Source organism: Bombina bombina, chromosome 3 (assembly GCF_027579735.1).
Source record: "Bombina bombina isolate aBomBom1 chromosome 3, aBomBom1.pri, whole genome shotgun sequence".
Classification (NCBI taxonomy): Eukaryota; Metazoa; Chordata; class Amphibia; order Anura; family Bombinatoridae; genus Bombina; species Bombina bombina.
The window spans coordinates 584,618,228-584,631,062 of record NC_069501.1 but is presented as its reverse complement, the minus strand read 5'-3'; positions in this window follow the sequence as shown (position 1 = coordinate 584,631,062).

Genomic DNA, 12,835 nt, shown 5'->3' with positions numbered 1-12,835 from the left:
TCATTGAAAGAGTATTTCACAATAAACAATCAGGAAGATAGCAAGCCATTCATGGTGTGGGAAGCACATAAATGCTATATGAGGGGCGAGTTTATCAAAGTTAAATCGCATATGAAAAAACATCCAGACAACACTATAATGACCTCTCAAACACATTATCCCATGTTGAATATAGGCATAAACAGGACCCACAAAATGCACAAGTACTAGAAGAATTACAAAAAGCCAGAGATGCCCTGAAAGACCTATTAACTAAAGAACACAATTTAATGACATTAAAAATCAAGCAGCGATACCACTATGAAAGCAATAGGAGTGGGAAGTTATTAGCGAGGGCGTTGAAACTCAAAAAATATAAAACATATATTCATGATATCAACACACCCAATAGGCAAAATGTTAAAACTACACCAGACATCTTAGCCCAATTCGAGACTTATTACTCGAAGTTATACAATATCGAAAGAGAGGAAACACATAACACTGCAATACCCGACATGCTATCTTATTTAGAGAAGTGTAAACTACCCCAATTATCATCAGAGCAAATAGAGGATTTAGAAAAGCCAATATTGTCGGGAGAGATAATGTCAGCCATCAAAAGTCTAAACACAGGAAAGAGCCCAGGCCCAGACGGCTACACAGTACAGTAATATAAAACATTTGCCCCGATTCTAATACCCCATCTACAGAAGATTTTTAACCAAATATCTAAAGACACCTCATTCCCACCTAATATGCCAGAAGCGCATATCACTGTACTCCCTAAGCCGGGGAAACCAGCGAACTACCCATCAAATTTTAGGCCTATATCACTACTAAATGTAGACGTAAAAATATTTGCGAAGGTGCTGGCCGCGAGACTAAATAGGTTCCTACCCGACTTGGTACATCTAAACCAGGCTGGGTTTGTCCCACGACGCGAAGCACGGGATAATACGGTGAAAACTATAGACCTTATGGACTATGTACATAGAGAAAAGGTACCTGCGATTTTCCTGGGGATAGACGCTGAGAAAGCCTTTGATAGGCTGAACTGGGCATTCCTGAAGCAAACTCTCATCAAATTTGGAATAGGACCACACATGCTTAATAAGATTTTTGCATTATATGATAATCCCTCAGCTAAGGTTAGATTAAATGACTCTTTATCGTCTGGCATAAATATTAGAAATGGCGCCTTAGTGGCGGAAACTCTTGATGTATGGGATACAATACTAAAAAATAAAAAAGACATTTCATCTATCCCAGGCCCATTAACTCCTCTACTGACAAACACTGACTCCCCAGTAGGACACTATAGAATAGAGGAAGAAGCCGCAAACATTCACTGTTGTGTAACGATATATACTTGCTTAGATAAAGGTAAACTTTTAACTAGACAAGAAATGACTGACAGAAACATTTTTGTAGGCCAGAACTGGTATGAATACTTCCAATTGTCACACTACATCACCCACAACAGGGAAAAAAGAGAACTAACTAGGCCATTAACCACATTTGAATCAATATGCTACTCCCCAGGTACATCGAAAAAAGGGTTATCCCAGTCCTACAAATTGTTGGTGGCAATGCACTCCACACAACTACCCGCATACACTAAGGTATGGGAAAGAGAATTGCAGGGGTCCTTAACACCAAACGAATGGCAAATAATTTTTCAGCAAATGGGGAAGCCCCATCTTCCATGAATGCTACAGAGACCAATTTGAAATTACTCACCAGATGGTACTTAACCCCCAAGAGGTTGTCTGGAATTTACCCAGGTGCTAGCACTCAATATTGGAGGGCATGTGGGCAAGAGGGAAATATGTCACACATATGGTGGAGTTGTCCCTTCATAAAAACATATTGGATCAACTTGCACTCAGAGATAGAAAAGGTAATAACTACTCACTTAGAATGCAACCCGTTTGTACTCTTATTAAATAAGACACCTAAGATAAAATGCAAAATGAGGGCAATGTTATTATATATTATGTTAAATTGTGCTAGACAACTGATACCTAGACTTTGGAAACAGACAAGGGTGCCCAGTGTACAGGACTGGAGAGAACAGGTCACTAGGGTATTAACATTAGAAAAATATCACTTTCAGCACACTAATCGTATTGGTGACTATCACTCTATGGTGTTTTTGTGGGAAGAGTATATAGGGTCACTTTAGGGACCTCACGTAAGCTCGACCACTCCATACACATACTATACAGTTGGGGTAAAGAAGCATGACATAGAAAGGGGTTTGCGGCGCAGCAGCAATATTAAAGAAGGAATGTTTAAGATTTGATGACACACTTAATTTGTTTTATTAATGATACCTGAATTAGCAGGTAGGAATCTAAGAGATATTGCTGCAACGGGGAAGGGGGAATCAAATGATTCTGTATGAGATAAATGAGCTGTAAATTGCAGTTTCCGAAAGATGTAATATTAACATTGTAATGTGGATTTCCTTTTTCTCATTGTTGTTAATTTGTTTAAGAAATCAATAAAAATTTAAATAAAAAAAAAAACAAAACATTAATTGGACAGTACAGTAACACTCATATTAACACCGTATGATAAAAAAGAGAAGTACATTTTATTGCATTACAAAGTTATAAGGGTTATATAAGTGTTAGGGAAAAAAACAGCCTGAAAGTGTTTTTACATAGGGATCCATTGTGACACCTTTATTAATATATCTATCTCTTAAAATGTGTGTGTATATAAATGTATACACGTATATTTGTGTGTATATCTGTATGTATGAATATACATATATACACGATATGTGTGTGTATATTGGTATGCATATATGTTTGTGTATTGCTGTAATCGGGGGTTACCCAAGCTGTGGTTGTGTGGCTGTCACATGAAAATAAGGCTGGCTGTGGGTATTTTAATTAAGCAAAGTCTGTCAGATTTATAATTCTGTTTACTTTCTATTTATATCAATGTAAACTATTGCAATAGTCACTTCACTTAGTGTGACAGGATCTAAAAAGTGAAAGTGAACAAACCAGTTTTATAGAAATGTTCACACAGAACACACAATAAACCCAGCCAAATAGAGGCAAATACCAAAAAAAAAAAAAAAAAAAAAAAACAATCTGCAAAGGTACCAATATGTACCAGTGTTAAAGCGTACAGCAGGTGTACATTTGAGGGTACTGCCCCAGTGACAAGCTGTTGTACCCCTACAGATACACGTTTTTCAAAAATTTCTTACAGTGAAATTACATGCATTTTAAAAAAAAAAAAAAAATCATAAAAGCTTATTTTTGATGTTGCTGTCCATTTAAAAAAATAATTTGTTTATTAGGTTTTAATTATTCCATTATATTAAAAAAATAAACAGCAATGTATAAAATTAGTAAAACAACTTTTAACGTTACTTTTCAATGAGAGAATCACAATTAAATAGAAACACGAGCTGCAGATACTGCAGGGTTGCTTTTTATTTGCTTTCATATTTGTTATCCCTAATTTATAGTCTACATCTAATCTGTAACCAATTATTTTTCATAAGCACTTCAAAAGCTCTCCTGTTAATCATGAGCGCTCCTTCACGAGTTTGATCTGCCATCCTCAGCTTTCCTGCTTTGAGTGGGGATCCTCCTCCATTTGGATTTAGATTGTTAGGTTTTTCTGATTATGGCAAGAAATGGATTATCAGGTCTCAGTAACAGGTTTGTTTAGAATCAGTACAACAACCGTTGACAATTTAGAAAAATCCTCCATTGTCAAGTATAGTTTTAGTTTATTTTTACACCACTATAGGATTTTAACAGATTTTTGCATACTATTATCTGTTTATGTCTTTTCCACATATCCACATGTCTAGTAATATAACATTGTCATAGATGTGTAGCACTGCACTGATGAGAATGATAAATAATACTAGGCTTGTGCATTTGTTTCGAAAGTGAATTTGTGATGAAAATACAGAAATTTGTTTTGTTGTACAAAATTCAAACAAACAAAATTTGTCAGTATTCATTGGTTTACTTTAAAGGGTTAAATACTACCGCCTAGAACACTAATCCCAACATTTCTTCACAGAGCCCCATGCCACTAAAAGGAGGCTTAGTGTTGCAGATAGCAGAGCCTTCGTTAAAGGAGAAAGTCCTTTAGCACAGGCTCTGAGATCTGCCACAATAAGCCTCATATTAGCGTAGCCCAGGGCTCTGTGAAGAAGGGCTGGGATTAGTGAGGCTCTCCTGTGTGCTAAAGGTAAGTATAAGACAGCTGGTGAACTTTTTCACCTGTAGCAAAGAATACATTAATTTATCAGAAATAAACAACTAATTTTTCTGCTGCTCGTGTCTACATAAAACATTTTCATCTGTGATTATTATTATTATTATTATCAGTTATTTGTAGAGCACCAACAGATTATACAGCACTATGCTCTAAGAAAATATTCGACTCTAAGGGTCAGATTCTCATAAAAACTCTCCATTTGAAATAAAATTATAGTGCACATAGTACAAGGGTGGAAAGTTATGCGAGCTGCCCCCCATGGAAACTATTTAGGTTTTCTGGATACAGAATTTCACAGGGGAAATTGAGTAAAGAGGGGAGCATCCGGTGCTTACATAAATTCTCAGATTGCAGCAAATACAAATGAAAACTGAAATTCTTTCAATACCTTTTAACTTGTATTTGCCTCTAGTTTAATAACACTACTTTTCTGTCAGGTAAATAAGCATGTTGTAAATTTTGCGCAAACTTCACCTGAATGAATTTGGTAAAATAAATCTGATACCTGCAGCTTTAAAATTCTTAGAGAATATAATGACAGTTGTGAAAGAACTTCAGACACACCCAAGGAACTCCCCTGTCTCTTCAACATTCTGCTTAGTTCAAATGGAGAAAATACAAAGTACAATGCATTTTATGCAAGATGCATAGAAATACCTGTAAAGAAACATTTAAAGTAAAATCACAAATACTCTGTTGTAAACAAAATCTAAATACATAAAACACAATATACAAAGTGCAAAGTTAAAATTAAAATAAATGACAAAACCTGAAGTCTAAAATAATATAAAATAAAAGGCACCTTGTGTAAATGCCATGCAGTGCTATATTGTACTGTGCTTGTTCCTCCTTCACATCCAGAAATGCAAGAAATGTAAAGTAAATGTCGTTCCTTAACATAAAGCATTTTAGGAAGCTCCTTATAATAAGATACACAATTCCCAAGGTAAAAATTGCCTGTAAAACAATCCCTGAGGCGCCTTGTAACAATGAGAAGGAATATGATATAGACTCACCAGATAAGCGAATTTAGGAGAAGTGGCCCTAAAATAGAATATCAGAATAATAAAAATATACTTTATTTGGTTAGCTGGAACCTGTGTATCTCCTGCAGGCTACATATTAGATCACATAACACAATATGTAATATTTGTATTGGATTTCATGGAGTGGTGCTTTGTAAATTTCAGGTATTTATGGTCGGTATTCTGATCACTAGCTACTTTATTACTTGTATCATTTTTATTGTCTGGTTCTGTTGTGAGAGAGAAAGGGCTCCATTTAATAAGCTGCAGGTGCAGATTTAGAGTGCCTTTAGCTGCAGTCTTGCATGAGCTTTGCTGATGACTGCAACTTACTAACCTATATGCCAGCTCTGAGCAATTGCAATCCCCACAGGCTTGTCCGACCGGGGTGATTGACAGGCATACACAAGCAGAGGGTGGTGTTACATGTGCAATGTTTACTAAAATGCGATTTAAAACCTTTGTATAATTTCTGGTTGTATCCCAAGATGCATCCCCATTTCATGGCCATCCAACCCTCTCTCAAAATCGCACAGTGGGCCAGACTTTCTCACAACACATTTAGCTCTTACTGCTTCACTCACCCAGATGCAGGTTCTGCATAGCTAGTCCTCATCTATAACCCTTTTATTGATTCATTTACAATACAAAGCTCAACCACTTTGATTCCCCGGTTTCTGCCTGGTTTAGATCCATCCACTTCCTGTTCCCACCTGTCCTCTCATTGCTCCAGCCCCTCTAAGTGGCTGAGTACCCTTCATTCCTCTCTGTTACACTGAACCACTCCTTATCAAATGCTGTTTCTATCTAATTCTACATATGAGTGCAAAACTGTGAAGCAGTAATGATAGTGTACGTTCCTATGGCCTAGAGTGCAAGAGGAGCAATACTGATAGCAAAAGGTGTGCTATCCATATCATGGCCCTGTGCTACGAATAGCGCACAGTCTAGTATTACATGTGAATGCTAAAAACGTTTTACCAGGGAATGTAAGAGTGTCTGACAAGTGGTGACTTATGTGTTCAGCACAAGCATAACACATAATAGCGTTGACAAATTTAGCATACGTGGAGACTTGAAGTAAAGTGTTGGAGCTAGAATAAAAATGTAACAAACACATGTAGAGATCATTAAAATACATGTTTACACACATATATATATATACACATATATATGTTACATGTAAAATAAAGGTTTATTATAAAAAATGTGTGAACAGTGATTTAAAGGGATATGGTATATGAAGAGGTGTTGGACGGGGAAGAGCTCAGAGTTGTGTGTATACAATATATATATATATATATATATATGAGCTCAGAGTTGTGTGTGTGTGTATATATATATATATATATATATATGCGTGTGTGTGTGTGTGTATTTATATATTCACTTTATTGGTAACAGCATAAAAACAAATAAGTGATGTTTTGCGGTCTCCACTTAATCATGTATGATTAATAATAGTGCTGTGGGCCATCTACGTGTTTTATCACTTTTTGGGGAAAAGGCAGTACCCAAGGTCTTCATGTGCACTGTAATGGTTCTACTCTCTGCTGTATCACTTGTGGATATTACGGTGATCATGGAGTGATTACCTGGTGAGTTTATGTGCACAAGCCACAGATGGAAACCACTAAGGGGATTAACTGAATGGAGGTGGTATATTGAGAGCGCACCATGAGTAATTTCAGAAGCCGGAGGAAGAGAGGATCTATGGACTGTTGCTGATTATTGAGATTAGCTACTTCCTTTTGTATTATAAGGCATACTGCTGAGACTGTGCATACAATTCCTCTGGGGGAGATCCTGGGATAGAGGTTTAACTTATCGGTGGACCCTGCTGGGCGAGGGTATTGATTATACAATACATGGATATATTTTGTTTTTCTTCAGAATGCACCCATAATTGAACCCGGAACCTCCAGTCTCTAGATGTATGCCTATTCTCCTGAGGCACTGGAGGGCTCTGGGTCTGTGTCTGGAAGGCTGTATCCTACTTTGGCTCTCTAACTCCAGCTGTCTGCCAGTTGTAGGCAGGTACCTAATCAGCAATTTATATAAACTGCTTTTTGCTTTCTGTCTTTGACTGTATATTGTATCACTGTCAGCTAGATTACGAGTTTGGCGTTATGAGTGAAAAATCATTGTTATGCTTCATAACGCTGCTTTTTCCCTAACGCCGCTATTACAAGTCTTGCAGGTATAGGTGTACCGTACACCTTTTTGGCCATCACGCAACGTCAGTACCCCACTTTTAAAAAAGTCCTTTTTCAATGGGACTTCCATAGCGCCAGTATTACGAGTTTTGCTGTGAGGCCAAAAAGTGAGCGGTATATTACAACAAGATACGTACCGCCATCTAAAGTCAGTAGTTATGGGTTTTACGTTACAAATCTGTAGCATAAAACTCATAATTAAAGTGTTTAAAGTATACTAACACCCATAAACTACCTATTAACCCCTAAACTGCCGCCCTCCCGCATCACAAACACTATTTAAATATTATTAACCCCTAATCTGCTGTCCGCCAACACCGCCGCTATAATAAACCTATTAACCACTAAACCGCAAGCCCCCCACAATGAAATATACTAAAATAAACTATTAACCCCTAAACCTCTGGCCTCCCACATCGCTACATAAATATATTAACCCCTAAACCTAACCCTAACATAACCCAAAGCCTAACACCCCCTAACTTAAATATAATTAAAATAAATCTAAATAAAACTTACAATTATTACCTAAATAATTCCTATTTAAAACTAAATACATACTTACCTGTAAAAAAACCCTAAGCTAGCTACAAAATAAATAATAGTTACATTGTAGCTAGCTTAGGTTTTACTTTAATTTCACAGGTTTGTATTTATTTTAACTAGGTAGACTAGTTAGTAAATAGTTAGTAAATTTTTACTAACTACTTAGCTAAAATAAATACAGTTACCTGTAAAATAAAACCTAACCTGCCTTACACTAAAACCTAACATTACAATAAAATAAAATAAATTAAATTAATAAAATACAATTATCTAAATTACAAAAAAAATAAACACTAAATTACACAAAATAAAAATACAAAATTATCAAAAATAAAAAAGAATTACACCTAATCTAATAGCCCTATCAAAATAAAAAAGCCTAGCCTACACTAAAATATCAATGGCCCTTAAAAGGTCCTTTTGCAGGGCATTGTCCCAAAGAAATCAGCTCTTTTACCTGTTAAAAAAATACAAACAACCCCCCAACAGTAAAACCCACCACCCACAAAACCAAACCCCTCCAAATAAAAAACGATCTAAGATAAACATTGCCCTGAAAAGGGAATTTGGATGGGCATTGCCCTTAAAAGGGCATTTAGATCTTTTAAATTGCCCCAAATTCCTAATCTAAAAATAAAACCCACCCAATAAACCCTTAAAAAAACCTAACACTAACCCCAGATGATCCCCTTACAGTTTTCGAAGACCGGACATCCATCCTCATCCAGGCAGCAGAAGTTTTCATCCAAGCAGGCAGAAGTCCTCATCGAAGCCGGCAGAAGTCTTTATCCAAGCGGGCAGAAGTCGTCATCCAGACGGCATCTTCTATCTTCATCATTCCGGTGCGAAGCGGGTCCATCTTCAAGACATCCGGCGTGGAGCATCCTCTTCTTACGATGGTCTCTGTAGAATGAAGTTTCCCTTTAAGTGACGTCATCCAAGATGGCATCCCTTACATTCTGATTGGCTGATAGAATTCTATCAGCCAATAGGAATTAAAGGGAAAAAATCCTATTGGCTGTTGCAATCAGCCAATAGGATTACACTTTCATCCTATTGGCTGATCCAAGACTTCTGCCGGCTTCGATGAGGACTTTTGCCCGCTTGGATGAAGACTTGTGCTGCCTGCATGAGGATGGATGTCCGGTCTTCAAAAACTGTAAGTGGATCGTCGGGGGTTAGTGTTAGGTTTTTTTAAGGGTTTATTGTGTGGGTTTTACTTTTAGATTAGGGACTTTGGGCAATGTAAAAGAGCTAAATGCCATTTTAAGGGCAATGCCCATCCAAATGCCATTTTAAGGGCAATGTTTAGCTTAGGTTTATTTAGGTTTTTATGTGGGGGGTTTGGTTGTGTGGGTGGTGGGTTTTACTGTTGGGGGGTTGTTTGTATTTTTTTAACAAGTAAAAGAGCTGATTTCTTTGGGGCAATGCCTGCAAATGGCCCCTTTAAGGGCCATTGGTAGTTTAGTGTAGGCTAGGGTTTTTTTATTTTGAGGGGGCTTTTTTATTTTGATAGGGCTTATAGATTAAGTGTAATTCTTTTTTATTTTTGATAACTTTGTTTTTTATTTTGTGCTATATAGTGTTTATTATTTTTGTAATTTAGATAATTGTATTTTATTATTTTAATTTATTTTATTGTTATGTTAGGTTTTAGTGTAAGGCAGGTTAGGTTTTATTTTACAGTTAAATTTGTATTTATTTTAGCTAGGTATTTAGTAAATAGTTAATAACTATTTACTAACTAGTCTACCTAGTTAAAATAAATATAAACTTACCTGTGAAATAAAAATAGAACCTAAGATAGCTAAAATATAACTATTAGTTATATTGTAGCTAGCTTCGTTTTTATTTTACAGGTAAGTATTTAGTTTTAAATAGGTATTATTTAGTTAATAATTGTAAGTTTAATTTATATTTAGTTTAATTATATTTAAGTTGGGGGGGGTTAGGGTTAGGCTTAGGGTTATGTTAGGGTTAGGGTTATGCTTAGGGTTACGTTAGGGTTAGGTTTAGGGGTTAATATATTTATTTAGTGTTAGTGATGTTGGAGGCCAGAGGTTTATGGATTAATAACTTTAGTATAGTGGCGGCGACATTGGGGGCGGCAAATTAGGGGTTATTAACTGTAATGTAGGTGGCGGCGATGTTAGGGGCAGCAGATTAGGGGTTAATAAGTGTTTTTCGGTGGCGGCGATGTTAGGGGCAGCAGATTAGGGCTTAATAACATTATGTAGGTTGTGGCCATGTCGGGGGTGGCAGATTAGGGGCGTTAAGACGTGGGGTTTATGTTAGGGTGTTAGGTATAAACATAACTTTTTCTTTCCCCATAGACATCAATGGGGCTGCGTTACGGACCTTTTTTTTCCCGCAATCGCAGGTGTTGGGCTTTTTTTTGCCGGCTCTCCCCATTGATGTCTATGAGAAAATCGTGCACGAGCACGTCAAAGCGGCGCTTGTATTTGGGTGAGGTATGGAGCTCAATGCCACAATATTGTATCTTTTGCTGTTATAATGTTACTCAACCTTTGCTTGTCTTTTGGATTACCATTGCCTGCTTCCTGCCCTGACCTTTGTCCTGTTTTTGAATTCCCTTTTAGATTGTGATTCTGTGCCTGGATCTTCCTGTCTGGTATCTGACCTGACTATCCATGACCATCCTTTTGCTTCCAGTATTGGTACCTTTGCTGCTTGTTTGACTCACTGTCATTTGACTCATTTGACTGCCTAACCATTCTCTGAGCTTCCTACATTCTGCTATCTTAGACATAAGTGTTTCTGTTTTTGCATACAATTGCATACATTCTCTGAGCTGAAGCACTACCAGCCACGGTAGTGTACAGCATCTTCCGTAACAGGGCTCCCCTTGATCAATGGTAGACCCAGCTAGATCCAAGGACGGATCAGCTTGGGGCTGTCCAGGAAAGTATACTTGCTCAGTTTTCCAACTCCTTTTGCAAAGACAGTCCATTAGCATTGCTGTTCTGCCGACTGGGGCCATAATGTATGATAAAGTTGTAGGGCTAAACTATGCAGATGACACCTTTCTTATCAAAGTGGAAGACAGAGAAATTTAAGTTTTTAAGGAACTTCTTTCTATTTTATGGGCTCTGTGGTTTCTCTTACTGCCAAATTAACATTCTATTGGAGTTCGAGTTAGCTTTTTGAGATGCAGAGTGTGGTCTGAAGCTGAAATCAGAAGCTGACGGGGCTGAATACGTGACTGTGACGTCATTTGCAACCTCAACGCTACCCGGTTGATGGAATCCACATTATGGTGTCGGCTTGTCGTAAGCTGCTTTTCCTTACTTACCGCTGTAGTAGTCTGGGCTTTTCTCACTGGAGGGACCGGTATGCTCCAGTCTGCCACACGCGCACTACATGTAGTGCCCTTAGAAATGTGAGTTGCCACTTGTCATCGTTTTAATTGTTTCAATTCCTCATCTTGATATACTCACCCTATGAGGCGCCTCTTGTTTTCTTCTGTTGTTGTAGGGCTAAACTCCACCGTAAGAGTCTGGCATTGTTGCCAGCTACTTGATTGAGTCAGATTAAAGGGTTACCGGGTGTTCTCCTCAATCTTCCTCAACTTGGCTCAGTACGGCTCCCAGTCTAAACATGGAGTGTGGAGAATAAAATAATTTCAGGGTTCAGGAGCAGCCAAACAGGAGTATTAATCAGGGCAGTCTTGAGTTGCTAGAAGGTTGTCTCACACTCGGGAGTGCTTCTTTGTCAGGTCAGTCAGGGGTTTAGGTTTAGTGTGCGGGGTGGGCCAGTTAGCTACTGCCTTGGCGGGCTCTGGTTTCTGTCTCCCACAACCCACCCAGTGTCTGAGGTACTAGACCTCTGCCATACCTATATGGTATTTTTCTGGTCTGTGTTAGTCCGGCTGCTCTAATACGCTATAAACCACAAAATATTCACAGGTATAGTCTTAGAGATCATCTAAGAGGAGATTTAACAAACTCTGAAATGTGGCTGGAGCATACTTCTTCCCTGAACGGCATTACCGGTATAGGCCGAAGGGGGTGATGAATGCTTATTTGGGAATGGTCTCCGGCACTAGCAGAATCTGCTAGTACCCCTTGCAGAGGTCAATCATGGTCAGGTAGTTACCCTTAGCTATCTGGTCAAGTATCTCATCTACTTGGGGCATGGGGTAGGCATCTGTCACTGTCCAGTCATTCAGTCTCCTATTATCTACACAGAACTAATCTCGGTCCACATATGTTCGCAGACTGCTTCGGGAATTTGGTAGGCAGATTGGCAGAGGGGTGTCTGTACTGGAGTGTCTATCCTATGATCTGTAAGAGTTGTGTACTCTGGGGAACATCTCCCTTTGTGTCCCTAATATCTGACTCACCTGTTCTCTTTCCTTGGAGTCTAACTCCTCACCTAGCTTTATACATTCCATCACCGCTGTTGTCCTCTAGCAGGTCGAGCAGCAGAAGGGTCTCTGAGTCATCGGTGACAGCCGCTACAGCCCCTTCTCTCTTTTGGTAGGCCTTCATCATATTGATGTGGAAGGTATGGCAGACCCTCTCATCTAAGCATCTGGCCACAATGTAGGTGGTGTCGCATATCTGCTCTATCACTCTATAGAATCCCTTCCAGGCAGCTTGCAGCTTATTCTGGTGGGTCAATTTCAGTACTAGCACCTTCTGGCCAACCTGGAAGGTACGATCCTGTGCATTTTGGTCCTACCAGTACCTCTGGTGACCCTGGCTTGCCTGCAGATTTTCTCTGACCTTGGTACTGTAGGTGGTCCTGGAGTTCCAGAACGTATGGTACAAGGGATATCCC